Here is a 25,754-nt window from a genome sequence, read left to right as displayed (position 1 = left end):
GTTTGGTAGGTTCCTTCCTTCCTTTTTTCCTTCCTTCTTTTTTTTTTTCCCCAGAAGAAAAAAACAAAAACAAAACCAAAAAACTCTGGCAGCAAATGCTTAGGCACCTGTAGAGGTCAGAACCTTGGTGCAGATCACTGAAAAGGAGCAGGATAATGCCTTGCCCTGAGAATTAATTCCACTCCCCGCCCCCAGAAGGTTTACTTCATTTTGTATTTCTCCTGGGTTAATTAGGAAATAAAAATAGTCGTAAAATTATTGTCTAGCCCCCCTTCTCACACCTCATGAAGAAGGAGCTGGGTTGGGGCCGGAGAGCGGTTGACACAGTTGGCCACAGACCACGGAAACTTCACGGGGCAAATTGTGTCTCTTGGCTGGTGCGGTTCCCAAACCTTTACTTAGACAGGAAGTGCTGTGAACCAGGAAACTGACCAGGCAGGGACTGTCTGTAAACCACTAGCAAGAGGGCGACGTTCTGCGGGCTTGGAAACCCATGGCCCCTGGAAATCACTGGCATTACGCCTTGCAGTTTTGGGTTTTTTCAGGGCGAAACGACATCGCGAGCCGTCCAGCGAGAGCGCTTGGACTTCCCTGCCCTTCTGCGTCTTACCGTGCCTGCCCCGCGCAGGCGCGGGCGCGGGCGCAGCGGCGGGTTACTCCGGGCAGACCCCGGCGCTGGCACGCCCCACCCCGGTATTCAGCTACTGCGGCCCAGAAAGAGAAGTGCGCAGGGGCGGCACGCACGATGGGGGCCCTTGTGCCATTGCTTTTCTTCGATGTTACGGGTCAGTGTGAGGAGGGGAAGAAGGAGAGAGAAGCATCCCGCCGCGGCAAGAGAGGCCCGACCCCCACCCAGGCACGCACCCATCCCTTTTAATACGTCAAAAAGAAAAAATGCTTCCAAGTAGCGGAGGGAGACGGAGGGTAGGGTTGGGTTTGTCTGCGCAGGAAGAAGAGGAGAGGGCTCGTGTGGGAAGCTGTGACAACCTGAGACTGATCGATAAACGGACCTTGCGCTCCTTTTTGGAAAGCAGATTTGGAGCCTTCCTCCTCTTTTTGTTCCGATGACACTTCCAACTTTAGATATTTTATCTGTGGTTTTAAAAGAAGGACATTTCCTTAAAACAACAACAACAACAACAACAACAACAACAACAACAACAACAACAACAACAACATCTGCATATAAAATATAAGTAAATAAATCATGTGGCATATTAATTAAAAATAGAGTAACATTTCCCAAGTTCCACCATAACAGCACTTGCAGGATTTTAATCTAACATTTAATGTAACAAAATTCTGTGATGCTCCTTGGGGTACTTTTACTTTTGAGAAAAATTCCTTTTTCCATTTGGTAGGAAATGTCTGTGTTTATGCATAAGCTTAATACTAAAGATGGAGAATTCTGATGCGTTTTAAATTGTATTACACCATTCTATCATGTGCTTGGAACCAACTAAAATTTATATTTTACATATACGTATGTGTATCTATCTATGAATAAATATAATTTTAGAATTCTAGATCAGGGCTGACAGTGGCCTTGGTACCCAGTGAGCAGCCAACTCACTCACTTGGCAAGTGGGCTGATCTCACAAAGCAGTTCTTTGTTGTCTTTTGGAGAAATAGTGCATTAATGTTCTTTCTGCAGTGGAGTGTTTTCTGAGAATTATTTCATGCCAAATCATATTGATGACATGCCAGCAGCATATAGCATTTAGGCAACTTCAACTCATGCTTTTGAAGCATTTAGAATTAATTTGAATCTCCACATTTCTGTTTTCCAAAGAAACACACACAAGTACACACACTCCTGGGTTCAGAATTTGCTTACTGGCTGTGTTAACCAAAGAGTTGCAGTGAGTTTTGTTTGTTTGTTTGTTTATTCCTGTTCTTTCCCTCCACACACTGGAGATGGGTGGGCTGCAGGCTCTTTCCAAAGGTCTATGAGACATTGTAGAATGTGTGAGTTTGTGATGGTGTGGTCTTGAGAAGGGGCTGTTTCATGAGGAGAACTCCGCAGAGAGTGGAAAACCTTTCTGAGAAGAAAGAAATTTCCTTCTCATTTCTCTGCAGTCGCTGAGCAAGTGCTGGCGTCCATTTCTTCCTCAGGGCTCTTTTGGGAAGGGAAGCTAGTGGACACTTACATTCCTCCATGTATTATAAAGATATGGTGATGCTGGGATTTATGAACATATGTTAGGTATGATGGTGAGCACTCAAAATTCCACATGATTTAAAAATGATAAAATACCATTAGGCCTCCTTTTTAAAAAACAAACAAACAAACAAACAAACAAAAAACCCACTTTATCCCAGTGGTTAAAGCTGTGGTGTTGTCAAATACTCCTTTTTCTGTGCAACTCCTGTAACTGACTGTCAATGCTAGTAAGAATAATCATGGCAGAACTTGTTGAGTATATATTCCTATCGTAGACACAGTGCTAAGTACTTTACATGCATTATTTCATTTAGTATTTGCAACAGTCTTATGAGGTAGGTATTTTTATTTACAAACGAGCAAATTAAAGTTCAGAGAAGCGAAATAAGTTTCCCAAGATCACACAGTAATAAGAAATAGAGCTGGAAATCATACTAAAGTGTTTCTGACTCCAGAAATAGAGTTCTCAATCTTTGTTAAATCATTTTATTCCAGAAGAATTTTCAGCTTTTATCTACCTGGTCAAATTAGAGCAACAGCTTTTAGTTCTCAACTGTGTCCTAACACAATGTCTTATTTTGACATAGCTCTAACATGTGAAGAAAAACTTTATTTTCATAATAATAGCAGACACCTGTTTAGTACTTATTTTCTAAAGCCCTGTCCTGTATTTGTTCTCACTAATCCTAATGTCCATCCGGCAAGGCCACGTATGGAAAAGACGGTCCTAGACCACTAACATCAGATTTAGAATTCAGAAACCGAGATGCTAGTTTAAAATGCAGATTTCTGGGTCCCCCGTGGACTGGGATAAGAATCTGGAGTCAGATGGGACTCAGGGAATTTGCCTTGTAATAAGCTTTCAAGTATATGAATGAGTAGAAAGAGAAACATGAATTTTGGAATCAAACCTTGATTTTTATCTCAGTTTTAACACTTTCTAATTGTATGACTTTAGGCAAGCTGTTTACAGAGCTGTAGTGAAGGTTAAATTTATATTGTGTGTAAAAACAGTGATGTTTTAGAGTTCTAATAGTGATGAAAGCTAATGTTTTTGGAGCCCTTACTATGTGCCAGACGCTGTGCTAAGCATGTCCCTCTGACAACTCACTGAAGCTTCACAGCAACCAAATAAGGAGGGCTGCCATTATTCCTAATTTACAGAAGAGGAGGCTGAAGCACAGAGATTAAGCTGAGGCAGGATTTGATAGCAGGGAGTCTGGCTCCAGGACTGTACCCTAACCTCCCTAACAGCTGTCTCTCCTAGTAGGTATTTACTGACTGTTACATCCCTTTGGACCATCTTATAAAAATGACAGCGACAAAACTGATGTACATGCTAGGTGCAAAACAATGAGAGCTTTTTCCTTTTGGCCCAGAACATGTAAGCCCTATGTGGCACATTTCTCTTTAAGATTATTCATTCAGTCCAGGATCAGATGTGTGTGTTAGGTAAGACCTAGCAGAGATCTGTTTGGGTTGTCTCATGGCTTGTTTTGCATAGAGTTACTCAAAATCTGATCCATGGACTAGCTGCGTCAGCATCACCTGGTGGCTTGTTAGAAAGGTAAATTCTTGGGCCCCACCCTAAACCAGTGAACTAGAGTTCCTGGGCATGGGGCCCAGCAATCTCTTTTGACAGGTTCTGCAGGTGACATTGATGCAACATCCTGAAGTCAAGAACCACTTGTTTACAGCATGAAGCAAGAAATGTTTTTTTTTTTAAGGTTTATAAAAGTAAAAATGTTGACCTGTCTTTACTTTTGGTGATTTAGCTAGAATTATGGTTGATCTTCTTGGGAGACAGTGTATTCATTGAGGGAGCAGAGAATGCCTCCGTTCAGGCACAACTAGTATTGGACATACTAATATATAAATCAGACATAGTTCTGGTAGCAATAACATTGCAGTCTAGTGAGAAGGAAAAGTTGGGTACATCAGATCAGAACATGGTGCACGAAAGCACTGCTGCTGAAGTGGAGAAGCATCTGTATCAGATGGTTAATAGAAATTTATTAGAAAATTCAGAGTAACTTCCTTTAAGGGTAGAATAACAACAGTTATGAGGACTTTGCCCTCAAAACCAGACATGGTGGGGGAATTACTTATTAGTGGCTACCTATAATGGTAAACAGCAAATGTGGAATCTAGGGGAGAAGCACCTAACCTACAGCAAGTGATGAGTTAGGTCAAATCAGGGAAGACTTCCTGGAGGAGAAAGTCAAATACCCACAGCAGAATCTGAAAAAATGTGTTATAAATTACACAGTTTATAAAAGATTTTCCAGAAAGAAAGGGCAGCTGAGTCCAGAAACAGTACGTAAAGGGCAGTGCTTCCCATCTTTTAGGAAGTGATGGCTCTTAAGGAAAAGGTAACCTTCACAAGGCACCCTATAATACGTTGTGGCACTCAGGTTGGTATCTCTGATCTGGGGACTATAGGCTATTCACAACCAGAGAGTATAGGAAGAGGCTGAGAGGGGGTTTTGGAGAGCTGGCAGTGGAAGAGGTGGCAGATATCATCTCAGGAATGATTTCAGTGTGTAAAGTGAGATCAACTGCCACTTCAAAGGAAATGAAATTATTATATTTTTTTAGCCAATATTTCTTACAAAGCATTGGGAGACAGCTGGCCTCTCCTCTAGCAGGTGAGGTGCTGAACAAACTTTTCTCTTGCCCCTTTGGATGTGTCAGGGACCCCTTTCCTTGGGTCCACAGGGGAGGCCATGTGCTGTTGCTATGAGGAAGTACGACTCCAAAGGAGCACGTGCTGGAAATCGCGGTCCCTATGAGTAAAGACTCCTCTTTTCATTTTCTCTGTGCGGGATGAGAAATGTCAAACCTTGCTCCACTGAAAACACCTTTGATCAAACACATTTGGGCTTTCATTTTAAGAGCCACACTGTCTGGGAAGAATTGGCACAGTTTAAATAGAAATCTCATCTAAAAGTTGTCTCGCAAGAACTATGTGGCTTAAATATTTGTATTCATTTCTCTATATGTGTCTCTTTTCTTAGAATCAGACCTGCGAGCCAGGTTATATAGGGACACTCCATCTGCCCAAAAAAGAAAACTGGGGCCTTGGCCACTGGACAATTTCCTCTGCCTCCTTCCCTGCTGGGCCTTCTTTTATAAATCTGAGCACAGAGAGCAGAGGCAGCAGGAAAGGTGGTAAGATTTATATTAGAAAAGCTTAAAAAAAAGTTTTTGTTGGGGAGGATATGACAGAAATGGGGAGAACAATTTTTAAAAATGTTTTTAATTGCTTTTTTAAATTAAAAACATTTAAAAAATGTTTTTAATTGCAATTTTTAAAAATGTTTTTAATTTCTGTGTTTCTGAGAGTGGTGAAATAAATGAGGGGGAATCTTCTAGAATAGCTTTAATTTCTTGCTTTAAGTTAGTCTGTAAAATTATAGAGGATGGCTTTGTTGCCAGATTAGATGCCAGGCCTCCCTGTTGGGGCCACAGCTGAACAGAAGCACCAGACCCCCCCACCCCGCCCCCCGGCTCAGTTGGAGTTCTTTCCCACTCAGGTCCAAGTGCCAATCACGAAACTGGGTTTGGTGCAAGTAAGACAGGCTTTTAGTCAATGGCCAGAGCATGGGGAAGGGGAGTTCACACTCTAAAGGCACCTTCTCCCCAGAGGGAGGGGAGTAAGGGAATTTCCAGGGTTAGGAGGCAGACAGGTATCAGGCTCTAGGAAAGGAGTGGAGGTTTCCAGGGGCAGCTGTGGCATGCACAGTCTTCCACACTCCTTTGCACAGGCACGAGTTGTGCCTAGCAGGGTACAAGCGCCCCCTTTGGGTGGAGACCTTAGCATGGTAATGAAGCAAAGGTAACTCTCGGTCACCTCTGCAGATGCCTTCCTGCGGTCAAGTGAGAGCCAGCTTGGGGACGTTGACCACTGTCTATCTCTCAAAGTACAGCTGCAAAGCATCTTGCCAAACACCAGGCACTTTTGAAACAAACACAGATAAATTAGGCAAGTGTCCAGATCTCAGGGGTTGGTATGGAAATAAAGTGATAAATTAAGGCAAAGAAAGTGGTGACCTGTAGCTTACTTTGCCCACCATCTTGGATAGAGCCAGTTCAGTCTGGTTTTGTCACAGGCCTCTGTGGCATCCTGTTGATAAAACACAGCTAGCCTATATGGTTAAAACAAACAAACAACAACAAAAAAACAAACAACCCAGTCTCTGCATCTGGGGCCTGGGCTGCATAGCATGGGTGACAATTTCATGTGTTCTATTTTTTCCTACTTTAAACTGGAAGTTGGTTCTGTGAGGTCATGTTTGGGTGAGAAAGTATGAGAAGACTTAACAGAGAGGATGGAATTTATATCATTAGCTTTTCAGGAAAGTTATGGTAAAATATACATTAACATAAAATTTACCATCTAAATCATTTTTTAGTGTACAATTCAGTGATGTTAAGTACATTCACATAGTTGTGAAATCTCCAGAACTCCTGTCATCTTGCAAAACTGAAATTCTGTACCCATTAAGCAACTCCCATTGCCCCCTTTCTCCAGCCCCTGGTAACCACCCTTCTATTTTCTGTCTCTATGAATTTGACTACTCTTGGTACCTCATCTAAGTGGAATCATACAGCGTTTATCTTTTTGTGATTGGCTCATTTCCCTTAACATAATGTGCTCAAAGTTCATACATGTCATAGCATATGTCAAAATGTCCTCCCTTTTTAAGGCTAAGCAATATTTCATTGTATGTATACCACATTTTGTTTATCCATTTATCTCCTGTTGGACACTTGGGTTGCTTCTACCTTTTGGCTATTGTGAATAATGCTACAATAAGCATGGGTATACAAATATCTCTTCTAAACCCTGCTTTCAATTATTTTGCATATGTACTCAGAAATGGAATTACTAGATCATATGGTAATTCTATTTTTGATATTTTGAGGAATTGCCATGCTGTTTTCCACAGTGGCCACATCATTTTACATTCTCACCAATTGTGCACTTGTTATGTTCTTTCCTTTCTTTCTTTTTTTTAAAAGAAATGTGTGAAAAGTTGTATTAGTAAGCTATAGCTGCAAAATAAAACTCGGTGGGTTAAAACAACAATCTTGTATTATTGCTTATGAATCTGCATAGTGCCAGCTTGGATTAGGATCAGCTGGATGGTCCTCTGGTCTTGGCTGGGTTCACCCACACACCTGGAGTCAACAGCTGGATTGTCTGTGGGAGTCAAGGGAGGGCCCCGCTGGGGGATTGGAGACTGCATGTGACAGGGGTGAACCACCCTGCTGGTTTTGTATGTTTAGCACAGATATTTGAAAATTCTTAAAAATACTGAAAGTAAGAATGAGAAGTCCATGAATGAATTTTCCTCAGAATGTTTTTCAGATAACCTTGGGGTTTAACCACAAATGTGCCAAATACTAATTTTAAAAATTATTTTTCAATTTTGGAATAATTTTAGGTTTATAGTAAAGTTGCAACAGTAGTACAGAGAGTTCCTGAATATCCTTTACTCAGCCTCCTCTAATGTTAACATCCTACATTACTGTGGTACATATGTCAAAACTAACAAACCAGTTGGTACATTACCATTAACTAAAATCTAGACTTTCAGCCGTTTTTCCATTAATGTTCTTTTCCAGTTCCAGGATACAATCTAGGAAACCACACTTCATTTAGACAACTATTACCTTTAATTTTTAAAGCACTTTTAGGTTCACAGCAAAATTGAGATGAAGATACAGAGATTTCTCGGTTCCTACACATGCGTGGCCTTCCCCATTTTCAACATCTCTTACCAGGATGATATAATTGTTACAACTGATGGAATTACACTGACAGATCGTAATTACCCAAAGTCCATAGTTTACATTGGGGTTCATTCTTGGTGTTATACATTCTGTGTTTGGACAAATGTATAGTGACAAGTACCCATCATTATAGTATCACACAGAATAGTTTCACTGCCCTAAAAATCCTCTGTGTTTCACCTAACCATCCCTCCTTCCCACTCCCCAGTCCCTGGCAAACACGGATCTTTTTGCTATCTCTATAGTTTCACCTTTTCCAGAGTGTCATATAGTTGGAATCATATAGTATGTAACCATTTCAGATTGGCTTCTGTAACTTCGTAATATGCATTTAATTTTCCTCCGTATTTTTTCATGACTTGATAGTGCATTTCTGTTTTGGCACTGAATAACCTTCCATTGTTTGGATGTGCCACAATTTATTTATACATTCACCTACTGAAGGACATTTTAGTTACTTCCAAGTTTGGACAATTATGAATAAAGCTGCTATAAATATCCATGTGCAGTTTCTTGTGTGGACATATGTTTTCATCTCCTTTGGGTAAATACCAAGGAGCATAACTACTCTATCATATGTTAAGAGTATGTTTAGTTTTATAAGAAACCGCCAAGCTGTCCTCCAAAGTGTCTTGTACCATTTTGTGTTCCCACTAATTTTGTATGAGAGTTCCCGCTGCTCTACATCCTTGCCAGCATTTGGTGTTGTGAGTGTTCCAGATTTTGGACATTCTAACAGGGGTATGGTGCTATGTCATTGTTTTAACTTGTACTTCCCTAGTGGCATACGGTGTGGAACATCTTTTCATATGTTTATTTGCCACTTGCATATCTTCTTTGATGAAATGTCTGTTAAGGTCTTTGGCTCATTTTTTAATTGGGCTGTTTATTTTCTTATTGTTGCGTTTTCAGGGGTTTTTGTATATTCTGGGTAGCAGTCTTCTATCAGATGCGTCTTTTGCAAATGTTTTTTCCCAGACTGTAGCTTGCCCCCTTCTCTTGACTTTTTCACAGAGCAGAAGTTTTTATTTTCAACCATTAATTTTAACTGTTAAAAAATTCTCCAATGAAGAGGCACATCACGATGAAACAGTTCTTGATGGAAGACACCTTGGTTGTTCTGTGGGGAGTCCCCCACTTGGAGTGGTGCATTCTCTCAGGTCTTAGCTAACTCTGGCCATGTCGTGTTAGTCAGTCAAGTCGAATTCCATCTGTTGGCTTCCTGATGTCTCGTGGCACTGAGGCCTTTGTTCCTTCTACTTTCCAAGCTTCAGAAAACCTCCCACTTTCCTGAGCCTCTTTCCGATGCTGAGCTTCCCTTTTTCAGGGGCGCCCAGGCGGTTTTCTCACATCCCCAGAAGGCCTCTCCTTGCCCACACAACCCCTTTGTCAAGCCTCTGGTAAATTGCATGGGATTGAATGTATATGACTGTTACCGTCAGACTCCTGGTTTAGAGCTGTGACTCTCAGTGGTGGGGACGGGGGTGGGAACGGGAGGGGCTGCGGAGGGGAAAGGCTCTTTCACGCTCCGCTTGGCTTCCCTGCCCACTTCAGAACGACTGCTACTGACGTGAACATGATGTATCTTTTGTTAGGTTTCCCCCCCAAATAAAACCCAAACAAACGCTGGTTATTAGGGGAGTTGGTTAAATAAGTAAGCTTTTTGTCTTTCTACAAATGTAATAAGTCTGTTCTCCTAGAGACAGAGATAGCAGGCTCCTGCTGTACCCATTGTTTGTTCCATTTTTTTTTTCCTGCAGGTCATTCTGAGTCCTTCCCCACTATTTCGACTTCAGGGCCTTCTCCAGAGCCATAACTTACTTCAGGGCTGTGCTGTCATGCCAGATATGAGCTGTGGGCAATGAAGCAACAGAAGGCTGGTCCCAGAGGCGCTGGAACTTGTTTTCTTGGCCAGTCCCTGATGTCAACCAGCCCTGGGTCATTTGCTGTCTCCTCAAAAGGGAGAGTGGGGCACGCACAGCTGCCTGACCCCTGGGCTGGACGATGTGCCTGCCTTTCTAGCGAGCTAATCAGCAAAGGCAAAGGCAGAAGCAGTTTCCCCCCCTCAAGTGATTTCTTGCCTCCAGAAAGTTATTATCTTCCCGGGTGCACTCAGTGACTCATGACTTGTCAGCACCACTCAAAACATTATTGTTTCTGTCCACAGGACACAACCCATGTGCTCCCACTTACAGTTTGTGCTTTCATTGCACGCACACCTAATACCACCCAGTCAATTGCCAGCCCTTTATGCACACTCGCAGTGGAGGTGTGAAACTTGGTTAAGACATGCCAGAATTTCTGTAATAAGCAGTACACTCTTCCTTGGGGCCACAAGAAGATCTTAAATAAAAGCAAATTATTGCTTTGCTCAAAATGCAATAGAAATTTACAGAGCAACTGGAAGAAACCTATAGAACTCACTACAGAGCTCTCTAGGTGATTAAGTCAAATGTGAACACCAAAGTAAGTGTGCAAATCCTTTTTCGCTCCTAAATTGGTAAAGTTTTCAAGCCTAGAGGGTTAGGTGTGTCCCAGCCCATTTTTCTCTTTTTGTCTGGATTGAGTTTCTTCCTAAATATTTCATGCCGTCCTCTGTGTCCTGCAGGCCCAGCTGTCTGCTCTCTCTCTGTTAATTTGTGCTGTTAAACGGTTTGCAAGGACTTCCTTTCCAAGTACCTCAATGTCAAGCTACTTCTATTACTCCTAGGACTTGCTGCCCTCACCCTGCTATCTTAAGAGCTCACTTTCTTTCTTTTCTGTTTGTTTTTTCTCTATTCCCCATGATTTATTCCACTCAGGCTAGCCAGTACCTGGCACAGAGGCAAATACCAGGCTGCTAACAGATGCCACTGAATAAATGCATTGAATGAATGCTCTCTCATTTAAGGTTGCATCTTTTGACATGGTCTCTACTGAGTTTTTCTCTGGTTTATGTATTCTTTTAATGGGTATCAGGTTACCAGACTGTTTAAACAAAAATACCAGATCCTCTTGAAAAATATGACCCCCAAATCCAAGATATTAGAAGTTTATAGATGACAATGTGTATTGCATTTTTATCTGACAGCAGATCGTGCAACTTTGCATCTGTTTTTTGTTTTTCAGACATTTGTCTTCTGTTTTTTAGTAATTGTGAGACCTGTTGTTTAAAACACACACATACTCTCAGTTCAATTCCACAGGGTGTGCACATCCACAAGCATTTGAAGTTTTAGAGTAAACCATAGTAATTAATTTTCTCACAGTTCTGGAGGCTGGAAGTCCAAGTTCGTGGTGTCGGCAGGTTTGGTTTCTCCTTGGCTTGCAGATGGGTGTGTTTTTGCTTTCTTCACATGGCCTTTCTCTGTGCACATGCACCCCTGGTGTCACTGCTTCTTCTTGTAAACACAATAATCCTACTGGATTAGGGTCCCATTCTTATGACTGCCTTTAACCATGATCATCTCTTTAAAGGCCCTTTCTCCAAATATAGTCACAATACGGGTGAGGGATTCAATATATGAATTTTAGGGAGCACAATTCAGTCCATAACAGACAGAATATTGAACCATAGTTAACCAATTTGGGATAGCAGGTTTTCTGCTGAAAAAACATTTCGGTCTATATGCTATAAAGTGTCTTGGGTTTTGTAGCCAAGACATCTGGATTCATATCCTTGCTCTGCCACTTTCTAGCTGTGAGACCTTGGGCAAGTTACTTACGCTCTCTCTGCCCCAGTCTTTGTATCTGCAGAATGGGGATTATAAAAGTATCTAGCTCATCGGGTTGTTATGAGGATGAAATGAGTTAAAATGTTTAAAGTGCTTATTATGGTTGATAGCATATAAGAATTGCTCAGTGAATGTTAGCTATTTTTATTATCAAGAAATGTTACTTCCAGTTATGGACTGAAGTGTGTTGAGTACCTCAGAAAGTAACCCCCAGTACCTCAGAAAGTAACAGTGTTTGGAGATAGGGCTTGTAAAGGGGTGACAAAGTTAAAATGAGGCTATTAGGGTGGACTTTAATCAAATATGACTAGTGTCCTTATATTTTTAAAAATATTTTATTTATTTATTATTGTATTATTTAATTATTTTATTTTGGTGGGGGGGGTAATTAGGTATTTATTTTTAGAGGAGGTACTGGGGATTGAACCCAGGACCTCGTGCATGCTAAGCATGTGCTCTACCACTGAGCTATACCCTCCCCCTGATTTAGTGTCCTTATAAGTTGAAGGAGAGACACCAGGGGTGCACATACACAGGAGGACACATTGTGGGAAGAGGCATCAAGAAGGTGTTCATCTGCAAGTGAAGAAGAGAGGCCTTAGAATAATCTGACATTGCCAGCACCTTGACCTTAGACGTCTAGCGTCCAGAGGTATGAGATAATTAACTTCTGTTGTTTAAGCCACCCAGTCTGTGATATTTTGTTATGTCATCGCAAGCACTCCCTAGAAAGAACGAGCTTGATGGCGTCCAAACTATCTCTTCCTAGTTTCAGAGAATTAGGAGGGTATTCCTTTTGCTATGAAGATAACATCCAGAAGAAAGTCACTCCATCAAAAGAAGTGATCTCATGAACAAGCAGAAAAGGGTGCTGTGAGTTTTTGAAAGAGAATCACTTTCTCTTATTGAGGATACTTCTATCACACATTTGTGCTCTTGGGAGAAATGAGTTTGATTACCTGCTATGTAATCCTTCTTAGATGCAAATATAACTGTTGCAATGCATACCTTATCACATATTCTAAGATTTTTCAGAAATAAAAACATTTTTTGTTTTTTTAATTTTATTTTTCATTACAATGTTAGTTTCAAGTGTACAGCAAAGCAATTCAGTTGTACATATACGTATAGTTATGTTCTCTTTTCAGATTCTTTTCCATTATAGGTTATTACAACAAATTGAATATAGTTCCCTGTGCTCTACAGTAGGTCCTTGTTGTTAATCTATTTTATATATAGAATAATGTGTATCTGTTAATCCCAAACTCCTAATTTATTCCTCCCCTGCCCTTTTCCCTTTGGTAACCATAGTTTGTTTTATATGTCTGAGAGACTGTTTTTGGTTTGTAAATAGAATCTGTATCACTTTTTTTCCAGGTTCCACATATAAGTGATATCATATGATATTTGTCTTTCTTTGTCTGACTGACTTCACTTGGTAGAATAATCTCTAGGTCCATCCATGTTGCTGCAAATGGCATTCTTTCTTTCTTTTTTTCTTTCTTTCTTTTTTTTTTTTTTTTACGATTGAGTCATATTCTATTGTGGATATGTGTCACAACTTCTTTATCCAGTCATCTGTTGATGGACATTTAGGTTGCTTCCATGTCTTGGCTTTTATAAATAGTGCTGCTATGAACTTGTGGTGCATGTATCTTTTTAAATTAGAGATCTGTCTTTCCCAGATATATGCCCAGGAGTGGGATTGTAGGATCATATGGTAACTCTGTTTTTAGTTTTTTAAGGAACTTCCATACTCTTCTCCATGTGGCTGCACCAATTTACATTCCCCACCAATAGTGTAGGAGGGTTCCCTTTTCTCCACACCCTCTCCAGCATTTTTTATTCGTAGATTTTTTGATGATGGCCATTCTGATCAGTGTGAGGTGATACTCATGGTGGTTTTAATTTACATTTCTCTAATAATTTGCCACATTGAGCATCTTTTCATGTGCCTTTTGGCCATCTGGATGTCTTCTTCAGAGAAATGTCTATTTAGGTCTTCTGCCCATTTTTTGATTGGGTTGTTTGTTTTTTTGATATTGAGCTGTATAAGCTGTTTGTATATTTTGGAAATTAATCCCTTGTTGGTTGTATCGGTTACAAATATCTTCTCCCATTCTGTAGGTTGTCTTTTTTGTTTTGTTTATGGTTTCCTTTGCTGTAGAAAAGCTTTTAAGTTTAATTAGGTCCCATTTGTTTATTTTTGCCTTTGTTTCCATTACTCTAGGAGACAGATCCAAAAAGATACTGCTCCAATTTATGCCAAAGAGTGTCCTGCCTATGTTTTCCTCTAGGAGTTTTAGAGTATCCGGTCTTAGATTTAGGTCTTTAATCCATCTGAGTTTATACATTTTGTTGTTGTTGTTGTTAAACACTCCTTATCTTTAAAAGAGTGCTTCTAGTGAGAGCAAAGTTGAAGGTGGGCAAAAGAAGCATTACCCTGAACAGCACAGCTACACAATGAGTGCTGCCTGGCTGGTCAGCAGGGACAGAACAACAGGAACCAGGCCTCCAGCACTCAGGCTGCTCTTGACTTCATAGTGGTGACCAAGTCAAGCTTATGTTCTAAAAGTGGCTTCATAACAGTCCAGCCCACGTCTGGAGAGCAAGCAAAGATGTGCGTACACATCATGCCATTTCACACCAGTGAATCTTACTTATGGAGAATTTGTGTCTAATAGCTTTCCTGTTTCTTGAAAGTCCCTAAGACTGAACTTCTCATAGGCAACTCTAAGTAAGAGACATGTTTACATCACAGAAGCCTCTATCGTTGGGAGGAGAAATACTGTTTTTGGCAGTGTAACCAGGGAGACAGAATCCTCCACCTGGAACAAAACAAGCCTTCCCTTTATGATGCTCCCTTTTTCAGGTCCACTGAGTTAGGTGTTGCAAACAGGCCAAATTTGGCTCACACATGGGTTTTGTTGGGCACACGTGATTTTTAGGCAGGTTTTCAACTTGAGCAAGTTTAGACAAAGCATTCACTTTCCAGTTTGGCACAATTGCCAACACTCCCTGATTGTCTTACACATAACATTCTGGTTCCCATGAATTTATGTGACTTGCCTGGCTCCTAAATGTGTTTAGCTTGCAGCCCTTGATAAATGGTTCCCTGACCACAGTCAGAGACTTTGCCTCAACACAGAAAACAGGTTGCATGTGTGTTTTTTTTAAGCTTTTGCTGTTTCCTACACATGGGTCAGGGAATCCTTTCGTCGCATTTCACACATTCTGGATATTGGAGGGATTTGGAATGCTGCCACCAATGCAAATTGCACTGTAGAGAGCAGGAAATAGACTTTCCTCTCCTCAGCTTCTTCTAAAACCTGAGAAATGAGTTTTGGTATTGTATGTCACACCCAAGTTATTCTTAATTTTGAGGCTAGACCTGAGCTATCCAATACAGTAGCTGGGAGCCACAGGTGGTTATGGAGCACTTAAATGTGGCTAGTCTGAATTGAGATGTGCTGTGGGTGCAAAATACACACTGGGTTTGTACAAAATTATGTAAGATAATATCTCATTCATATCTTTTTATATTAATATTTTAAAGTGATAACATTTTAAAATATTTCATTTATTTATTATTGTATGATTTTTTATTTTGGCAGGGGGGAGGTAATTAGGCTTATTTATCTTTAGAGGAGGTACTGGGGATTGAACCCAGGACCTTGTACATGCTAAGCATATGCTCTGCCACTTGAGCTATACCCTCCCTCTGCTAAAGTGATAACATTTTTGAGATACTGGGTTAAGTGAAATATTTTATTAAAATTAATTTCACCTGATTCTTTTTATCTTTTTAAATGTGGTTACTAGCAAATTTTAAATTATACACGTGGCTCACCTTGCATTTTTATCGGGCAGTGCTAGACTAGAAGTTAAGCAAGGTGAATTCTTAACCACATCAGGTTTATTAAATTCATGATACCATATGTTGAGTTTATTTATAACCCTTCTGTAAAACCAGTTATGAACAACTATTTTCAGTTTCCACAGGGCCTTTCTGGAGTGTGGTGTTGAGCTGAGGGGCTGTGCTGACAGGGAACACTGTGCTAGGGAGATTTTACATTCAGGGAACAGGTGAGCACAACAGGCCAGAAGAGGCTGGGCAGGAAATTAGTTGTCACGTGGATGTGTGACATGATTTATCACCTTTGTCACTCATATTTTTGAGGAGGTAGGAGGTAGATGGTACGGTGGACAGAGACCAGAGATGGGGGCACTTTGGGTGCCGGTTCTGCCCTCCAGCCCATGCCCTCTGAGGGTCTGCTGTTCCTGCTCTAAAAGGTGGTGCTGATACTATGTGAAAAGTTACTATGCAGATCTACAGCGACAGCAAGTGTGAGTGCTTTTTAAATTCTAAGGTACCCAAACTGATGTTTTTATCAGGGAATAGGAGCATTTATTCTGTAATCATAATTTCAACAAACATTTGGTTACTTACTGAGTGTGCGTCTCTGCGTTGCTGACTTTGACCTCCTATAAACTTCATTGTTATCAGAGAAGGAATCTACTGTTAACATATAGGTTTTGTTTTACTGTACTTTTTACCCACCCTCTATAGATTAGAAATTTAATCCCGAGATTGGTAAATTTAACCTCAGTCCTGTTTGTTGTGCCCAATAAATAGATTATTTTAAAATTGCCTTGCTAAGAAATATGTCCTTTAATCCATGGCTCTAGAAAGGACCTTTCTCAAGGACTGGGCATAGTTCACTGAGGACTTTAGGAGCTGATGAATTTGGTTACATCTTCAAATGCTTTGGTTTGCTTCCCTCTACTCTTTTCATTCATAAGTTCTTCTTTTTTTAATAAATAAGTTTTAGCTCTTATGATACTCTGTGCCATCAAAATAACTTTAAATTTAAAAATCACATGTCTAAATAATTTTAAAGAAAAAACATAGGGTTGGAGTTGGGAAATGCAGAACAGCATGTAAACTGTCTCTGAACTTACTGCAGTGTCTCTTTACCTTTGGCTTTAGCTGGCCAACTCTTTAGTTCAGTCTCTGATTCGGAGCGAAAACATAAATCTTGGTGAGAGGAAAGACGCTGGGTAATAGGGATGAGGTAGAAAATAGGCCTCATTAGGAGTGAGAAGGGACTTTGAACCACGGGTAAAGAGATTGGAAGGCAGAGGACAGGTAACAGGTAATCAGTATCCTTAAAATATAAATAACTTACAAATAAATGAGAATGAGAATAAATTCTCAATAGGAAAAATGGGAAAAAATTATAAACATCCGATTCACAACATAAAATAATACAAATGGCTAGTCAAGAGATGACTAGTTAACATTCTAATAAATAAGTACAAATTTAAGGGAAATACCATTTTAGCGTATCTTTTTGGTCAGTAATAAAATAAGCACTAATGTCTAGTGTTGGGGAGGATGTTGGGTAAATGTTCACTCATTGGTGGTAGAATTGTAAGGATACAATCTTTCTGAAGAACACTTGGCAATATATATTAAAAACCTTAAAATACATGTATCCTTATAGTTAGAAGTCTGATTCAAGGAATTTATCCTAGATTAGGACACAAAAATGTATGTGTAAGTTTATTTCAGCTTTTATTGTAATGTCAACAACACAAAACATAAAAATCCATTAGTAAGGCACTGGTTATATAAATGATGATATACTCAAATACTAGAATTCTGTACGGTCATTAAAAAGGCACTTTCATTTTCTATTTCTAGACATATAAATATATTCATGGCATATTGTTAATTGAACAAAAATGATTATGTTATAGCTCTTTTAAAAAAATACTTACATTTATTTGGTGTACATGAAAGGAAAACTAGAGAAAAAAAAACAACAAAGAAAGGTAAGTTTTATTTGCAAACTTTTTGCAAAGGAGTTTGGACTTTAGAATTGGCCTGCCGAATAAAAAAAATAGGACGGATATTCAAAGAAAATGCCCACAAGGTTACCAAGGTTGCAGACAGCCTAATCATGGTGGGAAAATTGTTTCCTCACCCAGTTATCATATCAGCGAGGGGTATCGTATATTTGTAGATGTCAGCATGGCAAAAGGCAGGGATAAAGCTATTTTTGTTAGACATCAGTGGTGATGGAGTTCAGGACACACTATCCCAAAATATGACACAGTGAGTATTTCAAGCTGAAAGGAGTTTGAGAAAACAGCAGAAGTAGGAAAGTCATTCTGGTCTTTCCTCCCTACCCTTCTCCCCTGAAACAGGTCATAAAATCCTTCTGTGAGAGGTGCCTTCCCTATACCTGGGGGAAAGGAGCGTCCTTATCTTGGAAGACAAAGGGATGCGAGAAGAATCCTAACCAACAGTCCTTGCTAAATTACCCCTGGCTAGACTTACCTCATACTCTCAAACCTATCATATTCCTCCATGACCGTCCATTTTTCAGCAAACCTAGCATAAAAATACTCAGGTCTAACTGTCTCTACAGGTCTTATTTCCTTATGAAGGCTCTTATGTCACGGAAAACTTGTATGCTTTTTTCCTGTTAATCTGTCTTTGTCAGTTTAATCTTTAGACCCAGCCAAAGACTCAAAGGGGTTGAGAAAAACTTTTTTCTCCCCTACGGCAGCACACAGGAAAGGGATACAAAGTTCATCTGTTTAGGGGACTATTGCTAGATAGTGATTCTGTATTTTTACTTGTTTTGGAGGTCAAAGTGCTTCCTACCCGCTCCTCCCGCAACTCATAACAGCAGTAGGGAAATGCTACTTTGCTTTCTCACACAGAAAAAAATGTGGAAAAATATACATCACAAGGTTAAATAAGTTACCTCTAACAGGTAGGATTACAGATAATCGTAATTCACATTTTTGTCTTTTGTGCCTGCCTGTACTTTCCTACTTTTTCTGTCATAATATTATTGCTTGTGCAAAAAAATTCTGATTATAAAAGCAATACATTCTGTTAAAAGTATATAGTCTCTTAAAAATATATTTTAACAAAGACTGTACATGTAAATAGATATATAAAATACTGATAAGAGCATTGAAACTGTCTATAAACTAACCATCAGAAGTATCATTTTGGTGTATTTGCTATGTCTGGTATATTTTCTTCCAGTTTTTTTTCCCCGTGTTTGTTTTATTCTATAATCTGCTTCTTTCCTCTTAGTAAATGTAGTGCATGCATATTCCACTGTTACTACATTTTTCTCATAAACTTTTGATGGCTTCATGAAATTCTATATACCACATTAATTACCTACCTTTGGACATTTGGGTTATTTCCAATCTGTGCTATTGGAACTATTAAATAATTTTAGTTCATAATGAGCATCTTTATTACATAAATCTTTGTATGAGTTTCAGATTATTTCCTTAGCTCCTTGGGATTAGAATTACAAAATAGAAGATGAGAATTTTTAAAGACTATTTATACCTGTTGCAAATTGGTTTCTAGAAAACTGGACACTGAGGGCTGAAACTAACTACCCCCCATACAGTTTACAGTCTCCATTAACATGACTTTGCCTTCCACTGTTCTCATTTGGCATGATTTTTCTCTTCCAAGAGACTAGCTCAGGCAAACGAGTTGTTTGTTCATTACAGGAACTTCCTGAAAGACCCATCAACTCTTTAACGAAGAGCACCCTAAGATTCTTTGACTCCTTGCTTCAAAATGCTCACCTTGCTGTTCCCACCAATGCTGGACTGTTGCATCTTGATTCTCACTCAGTGTTAATCAAGCCCCCCCAGCCCTGCTGCCCCAAACTTTAAACTTCTGATTTTCGGTAAATTCCAACTTTGTCATCCCCTGCCCTAGACGCAAAGTAGTGCCGGCTGGTGTTCTCCCTTACCTCAGCAGGCAGTTAATTCAGCTTTGTCTCAACCATTTATATTGGTAACAGTCTATACATTTTTCAGAGTATAAAAGCCCAGGTTGGGAAATCAGGTTTGCAGCAACATAGCCAAAGGATGATGCAATCAGATGTTAACCTAATCAAACAGGCAGCTCTGTCAGTGGAAAACTAATCAGGTGTGTTTTACTAAGTGTACAGAAGGCTCACTGGTAAGAACACTGTGTGTCCTTTTTACCAGGAAACTTCTGGTTTACGCCTGTTGTCCTGGTAAAATTATTAATAGCAGCTCTTTAACTTTTAGAAGTGTCCTGTTTTAGGGTGTGCATTCCAAGGAGTTCTTTATGTCAAGCAGGAACTATTCATCAGACTTCATTCTGACTCTATTCTAGTCCTCCATAATATTACCAATAATATTTTATTACTAGTAAATATAGCTCTCAGTTATTAATTACCTGTAAGGGACTGCCCTGGGCTATAGGCTTCATGTGTATTTTTGATCTCATGCAATTATCACAAAGGTCCTCTGAGTTAAAACTATTATTACCACCATTTTACAGATCTATGCAGGATCAGAATCCCCACACACAGTCCCCAGAACTCTGTACTTTTGAAAGCTTCAGGGTAATTGCAACGCATCTGCCCATGGCTGGGCACTCAGGAACCATTGTACTCATTGATGCAGGAGAGGTGATGATAGATGACACAGACATCCTGTCCACTAGGGACTTGGAGCTACCGAGGGTGTTAGACAAGGACATAAATGCCCGATAAAGGTATATCAAATGATAAAAGCTAAAATAATTTTGTAATGAGTTTGATGTCCTTCATTTAAGGGGAAACAATTGTTGGGGGAAGTTCAGTGCCTCACAAACAGTGGAGCACCCTTCCTGAGGCAAGAGTGAGTTTTATACAGTGTTAGAAGAGGCAGCGGGAAATGGGGCATGATTGTCTAGGAAGCTGGGATCTCCTTAGGAGGTGAGCATGTCCTAGTCTTTAGGATAAGGTGAGCTAGTGGGTTGGAGGATTGTGACCAGTGTGTGTTAGGTCTCCTTCACAGTGTTTCCCGTACATGCAGACTGACGTAGGTTTAGATTTGTGATGTTGGCTGGGCCGCCTCCATTTTGTAGGTCCCTAAATGCGAATTAACTTTATCAGATATAAACTGCTGTGAAATAGACTCAAAGTACAGCTGTGGTGTCTAAGAGCTGTACTATTTGCATGGAGACTGAAGGCAGGAATTTCTGATATTTGGAATGGAGAAGACTTTGGCTATTAACTTCTTGTTCGATTTTTAAAACTTTTATTACATCATAGCCCTACAGAAGATTCTTGGTAAAAGGAAAATTATTTTAAAACATTCCAATCCAAATCTGCTTTGATTTGTATCTCTTATGGTAGAGGACGGTTTTCATGTGTCCTTGGGAGGAAAGAATTCAAAAATTGGACCTTAATGGAGCTTGGTTTATGGAGAGAAGAGAGACTGGGTACAATGAATGAAGTGTTTGTGTGGATTGTAATGAAATATTTACCTATAGGAGCACGCTGTTTATAAGTGTTCTTCCACAATTTCCTTGGTCCTTGAAAGGAAAAATGTTGCCATGGAAACAGTGTTACAAACAAGGCAGAATTGCATACAGATGAATCACAACATCATATGGAAGATAAAAAAGCAAATGTTATCCTATTAGGGCTGGCTTTATAAAGCTTAACAATTACAGCAAATATTTCAGTGAGGCTTTCTTATTGTTTCTCTCAAAGGAAATGAGGGAAGTACACAGGACGGTAGAAGCTGTGAATTGTATTTATTTCCATAGTATTACTGCATTGGGGCACAGATCTGTTGCCTCAGCCTAACATGGTGTCCCAGGCTTTTTGACAGGGCACTGGTTGAGATGGTCTCATTCAAAGATGTAGTAGAGGAGTTCACACACACACACACACACACACACAAGATGAACATGACAAGATGTCCTTTTACCTGGTTGAAAGAGCCAGGTAGATAGACCACTCCCTTCAGGGTGTGAGGCAGAGAGTGAACTGACAGTGTGGTGGTTCTGGGGCACTGCGGTGAGCCTTTCTGCAGGGCAGGATTCTTGATGATTCTTTGGGGATCTCTGAGATGCCATGTGCAAGTCCCACAGTCATGTACTAATGCACTCTAAATTAACTGATTTAGGATATGATGACATATCATCTGTTGCTTTAAGTAAGCTATGTCCTGGGACTGGGGAATGACTGTGTTATGGGCATTTTTTTTTTTTTTTTTTTTACTTTTGGACACAAAACTGCAAGGACTGATAGGCTGCTCTTGGCTGTGAGACTTATCTCAGTGATTCTCAAACTTAAGCCTGCTTCAGGATTGCCTGGAGGGCTTGTTAAAACTCAGATTGCTTGTCACTACTGGGTATATATCCAAAAAAACCCAAAAACATTAATTTGAAATGATACACGCACCACAGTGTTCATAGCACCCTTATTTACAATTGCCAAGATGTGGAAGTAACTTGAGTGTCCATCAACAGATGAATGTATAAAGAAGATGTGGTATATGTATACCATGGAGTACTACTCAGCCATAAAAAGTAATGAATTTTTGCAGCACCATAGATGGACTTGGAGGGTATTAAGCTAGGTGAAATAAGTTAGACAAAGACAAATACTGTATATTACTTATATATGGAATTTAAAAAATACAACAAACTAGTGCATATGACAAAAATGAAACAGACTCACAGATACAGAGAACAAACTAGTAATTACCAATGGGGAGAGGAAAGTGGGGCAGGGACAGCATAGAGGTAGGGGATTAAAAGGTACAAAGTATTGTATATAAAATAAACTACAAGAATATATTGTATAATGTGGGGAATAGAGCCAATATTTTATAATAACTCTAAGCAGAGTTAAAAATTGTGACTCACTATATTGTACACCTGTTAACTTATATGTATTGTACATCACCTATGCTTTAATTTAAAAAAAAAACCCTCAGATTGCTGAGCTCACTCCTAGAAGTTTTGAATTGGCACTTCTAACAAGATCCCATGTGACATGCTGATGCTTTGGTGAGAGGACCACATTTTGAGAACCACTGCTTTACCTGAAACTCACTTGATGGAGAGTATGGGATCATTGGTCTCACGGTTTCCTTTTCTGTTCCCGCTAAGGGCGGGGCGGTAATGTGGGCAGGTCTTCAGTGGAGAAGGCTAAAGCTGAGACTTCATTGTCTGAGGTAGGTTTAGTGAAGAAGAGGTTAAGAAAAGGACTCTCTTTAATTAGTTTCGAGGCAGTGCAGGAGGGACTGTTTTCTGGACTTTTCTGTAACTGACGGAAGTTGAGAACAGAGATGTGAGAACATGCTGCTCGGAATAGTTCTCCGCTGACAACATTGGCATCACAGGGAAGCTCATTAGAAATGCAAAATTCTGGACTCTACTCCAGACCCGATGAATCAGAGTTAGTGTTTAACAAGCACCCCAGGTGATTCAGATGCAGGTTAAAGTCTGATAAGCAGGGGGTGTAAGAGACAGACAGCCAACTTGGGGCCAAGACACCTGACTGCCTTTCCGCAGCTCTCTGGCCCTTACTGGGCTTCCGAGAGGGGCAGGGGGCAGATTAGTGACCTGCCAGTTTCCTGCCAGCTTTGGGGCCCTGTAATTGAGTCACAGCCCGGCAGGTCTGGACTTGTTCTGCCATTTCAGGAGGCCTGCGCCCTGAGGCGTCTGAGGTCCCGGTGCTCCTTCCCTCCACGGCATCTCCTGCCCTCCCCCTGAGTGCTGGCGTGAACCCCTGTGTGAGGACAGTGCTGCCACTGCTGAGGACGTGCCCTCATTCCATGCACCCGAACTCCTGGGAACCCAGTGTATACTCTCTTATGAATTAAACTGTGAGTCGTCTGGGGAAAGTGCGTCCTGTCTGAGGCAGTGTCTAATAAGAAAGCCCTCGTCCTGCGTAACCTTTAGGAAAACAGCTGGGTGAGCCTCTGCACCTTGGCTCTTGGGAAGTTACATGATCACAGTATATCCTTAACTTTCATGGAGAAAATATCCCCCCAACTAGCAAATGCTGCCTTTAGGAAATATGAAGTTTCCTGCCATATCAAAAAGTTAAAAATAAAACCATGTGCATTTTCAGATTTGAAACATGAGATTTTTTTTTAACATTTTTAAATTGAGTTATAGTCATTTTACAATGTTGTGTCAAATTCCAGTGTAGAGCACAATTTTTCAGTTATACATGAACATACATATATTCATTATCACATTTTTTTTTTTGCTGTGAGCCACCACAAGATCTTGTACATATTTCCCTGTGCTATACAGTATAATCTTGTTTATCTATTCTACATATGCCTGTCAGTTTCTACAGATTTTAAACTCCCAGTCTATCCCTTCCCACCCCCCTGAAACATGAGTTAATTAATATAAAATGGGTTGGAAAGATGTCTGGTGGCCCAAATTAATAAACAGGATTTCATAAGAGAATGTTTAATCTGTTTGATAGGATAAACTGTTTATATAGACTTCAGACACACCAGTTTTCATATAAAGCATATTTTCTTTATTTTAATTTTAATTTTTTATTGAATTATAGTTGATTCACAGTGTTTCAGGTGTACAGCAAAGTGATTCAGTTATACATATTTATCTAACCTTTTTCAGATTCTTTTCCATGATAGGTTATTACAACATATTGAATATAGTTCCCTGTGCTATACAGTAGGTCCTTATTTATCTATTTTATATATAGTAGTGTGTATCTGTTAATCCCAAATTCCGTCTTTATCCCTCCCTCCACTTCCTTCAGTAACCATAACTTTGTTTTCTATGTCAGTGAGTCTGTTTCTGTTTTGTAAATAAGTTCCTTTGTATCTTTCTTTTTTGTTTTTAGATTTCACATATAAGTGATATCATGATGCTTGTCTTTCTCTGACTGTCTTACTTCACTTAATATGATAATCTCCAGGTCCATCCATGTTGCTGCAAATGGCATTATTTCGTTCTTTCTTATGGCTGAATCATAATCCATTTTATATATATATCACATCTACTTTGTCCAGTCATCTGTTGATGGACACTTGGGTTGCTTCCACATGTTGGCTATTGTAAATAGTGCTGCTATGAACTAAAGCATATTTTCTTATGTCAGCTCTGTGATGGTATACTTACCCTAGTTCAGTGTTCACGAGCATTGCATTTTATATTCCTTTACTAGTCCATCATTCTGACTTCCTACTGATTTAAACTCACTTTCTCTCAAATCTGCCCCAATGAATTAAGCATTTTTTTTGGCTGTGAGATGTTCCTACTTGCTATTAGAGGATTTGCTTGTTAGACGAGATTTCTTTTGGTTGTTTTGTGAGAGGAACTTTTGATTCTTGTTTTGATTTGTATTAGCCCCAAACTCTTATTTCCCTTCTTGAGTAGGCTTTTTCCTGTTCTTTTGTCCTCTGCCAGTTTGGTTTCTACAGTCAAAAGATCTTTGCTTGCAGTTTCTTGATTTGCATCCTTTGCCAGGCAGGTACGAAGGGTGTCCGAGCAGTTTGCTGGGAGAAATGCTGGCCTGGAATGGAGGCAGAGCCCTGCTGTTTGTTGCGGGAGGAAATGCTGCAGAGACAATGGAGTTGGGTTTTCTGTGGACTAGCTCAGGGTCAGAGGTAAAGCGAAAACGTATCCTTGATGGAAATCCAAGCTATCTGCTGGGATGGGAAAAGGAAATAAGAATTATGAGGAAGGAGCCATCTCTGCAGCCAGAATCCTTATCACATTGTTTGGAGTCTGTTACGGGAGCAGCCACTTCTGTTTCAAACAGTGTCAGATTCTAACAGGAATTTTGTGTGCTGGAAGGGAGACTTTTGCTGTTGCTTTCTCTTTTTATGTCAACACTGTGTACATGTTTCTTTTAAAGGAAACTAGGATAGTCTTGCATAAAGCTTGGAGGGTGTGCAAAATTTATTGTGGCTTTGTTTGGAATAGCAGGACCCTGGAAACAACCCAAATACCCACGAATATGGGATCACTTAGATAAACTGTCACACATCCATATCAGGAAATATACAGCCTTTAAAAATATTAAAACAAAAGACAGGGCACGTCATATCTCCATATACCGATATGAAAATCTCCAAAATATACAGTTAAGGGTAAAAAAAAATAAGAACTATGAGATGGTAAGAACAGAGAGTATGGTAAGCATTGGTGTATGATTACTTGAATATATGTTTATATACACGTGTGTAGGTATAGAAATCTCAAAGGATGCAAAAGAAAC

General features: G+C 39.9%; 1 protein-coding gene and 1 long non-coding RNA gene across 3 annotated transcripts in view; one reads left to right on the top strand and one right to left on the bottom strand.

Moving 5' to 3' along the window:
* Positions 1 to 25,754, top strand: part of LOC105078787 (recQ-mediated genome instability protein 1-like) — a 345,845-nt gene that overhangs the window by 50,980 nt on the left and 269,111 nt on the right. The window lies entirely within an intron of this gene.
* On the bottom strand, positions 7,853 to 18,112 carry LOC123611981 (uncharacterized). The gene is made up of 3 exons (XR_006719132.2): positions 18,023 to 18,112; positions 17,461 to 17,487; positions 7,853 to 12,252 (listed from the first exon to the last, which is right to left on the bottom strand). It is a non-coding gene; the product is annotated as an uncharacterized LOC123611981 (long non-coding RNA).

This window comes from Camelus bactrianus, chromosome 4 (genome assembly GCF_048773025.1).
Source record: "Camelus bactrianus isolate YW-2024 breed Bactrian camel chromosome 4, ASM4877302v1, whole genome shotgun sequence".
Lineage (NCBI taxonomy): Eukaryota > Metazoa > Chordata > Mammalia > Artiodactyla > Camelidae > Camelus > Camelus bactrianus.
Note: the sequence above shows the minus strand (reverse complement) of the source record. Positions and strands in the feature narration are given on the sequence as shown.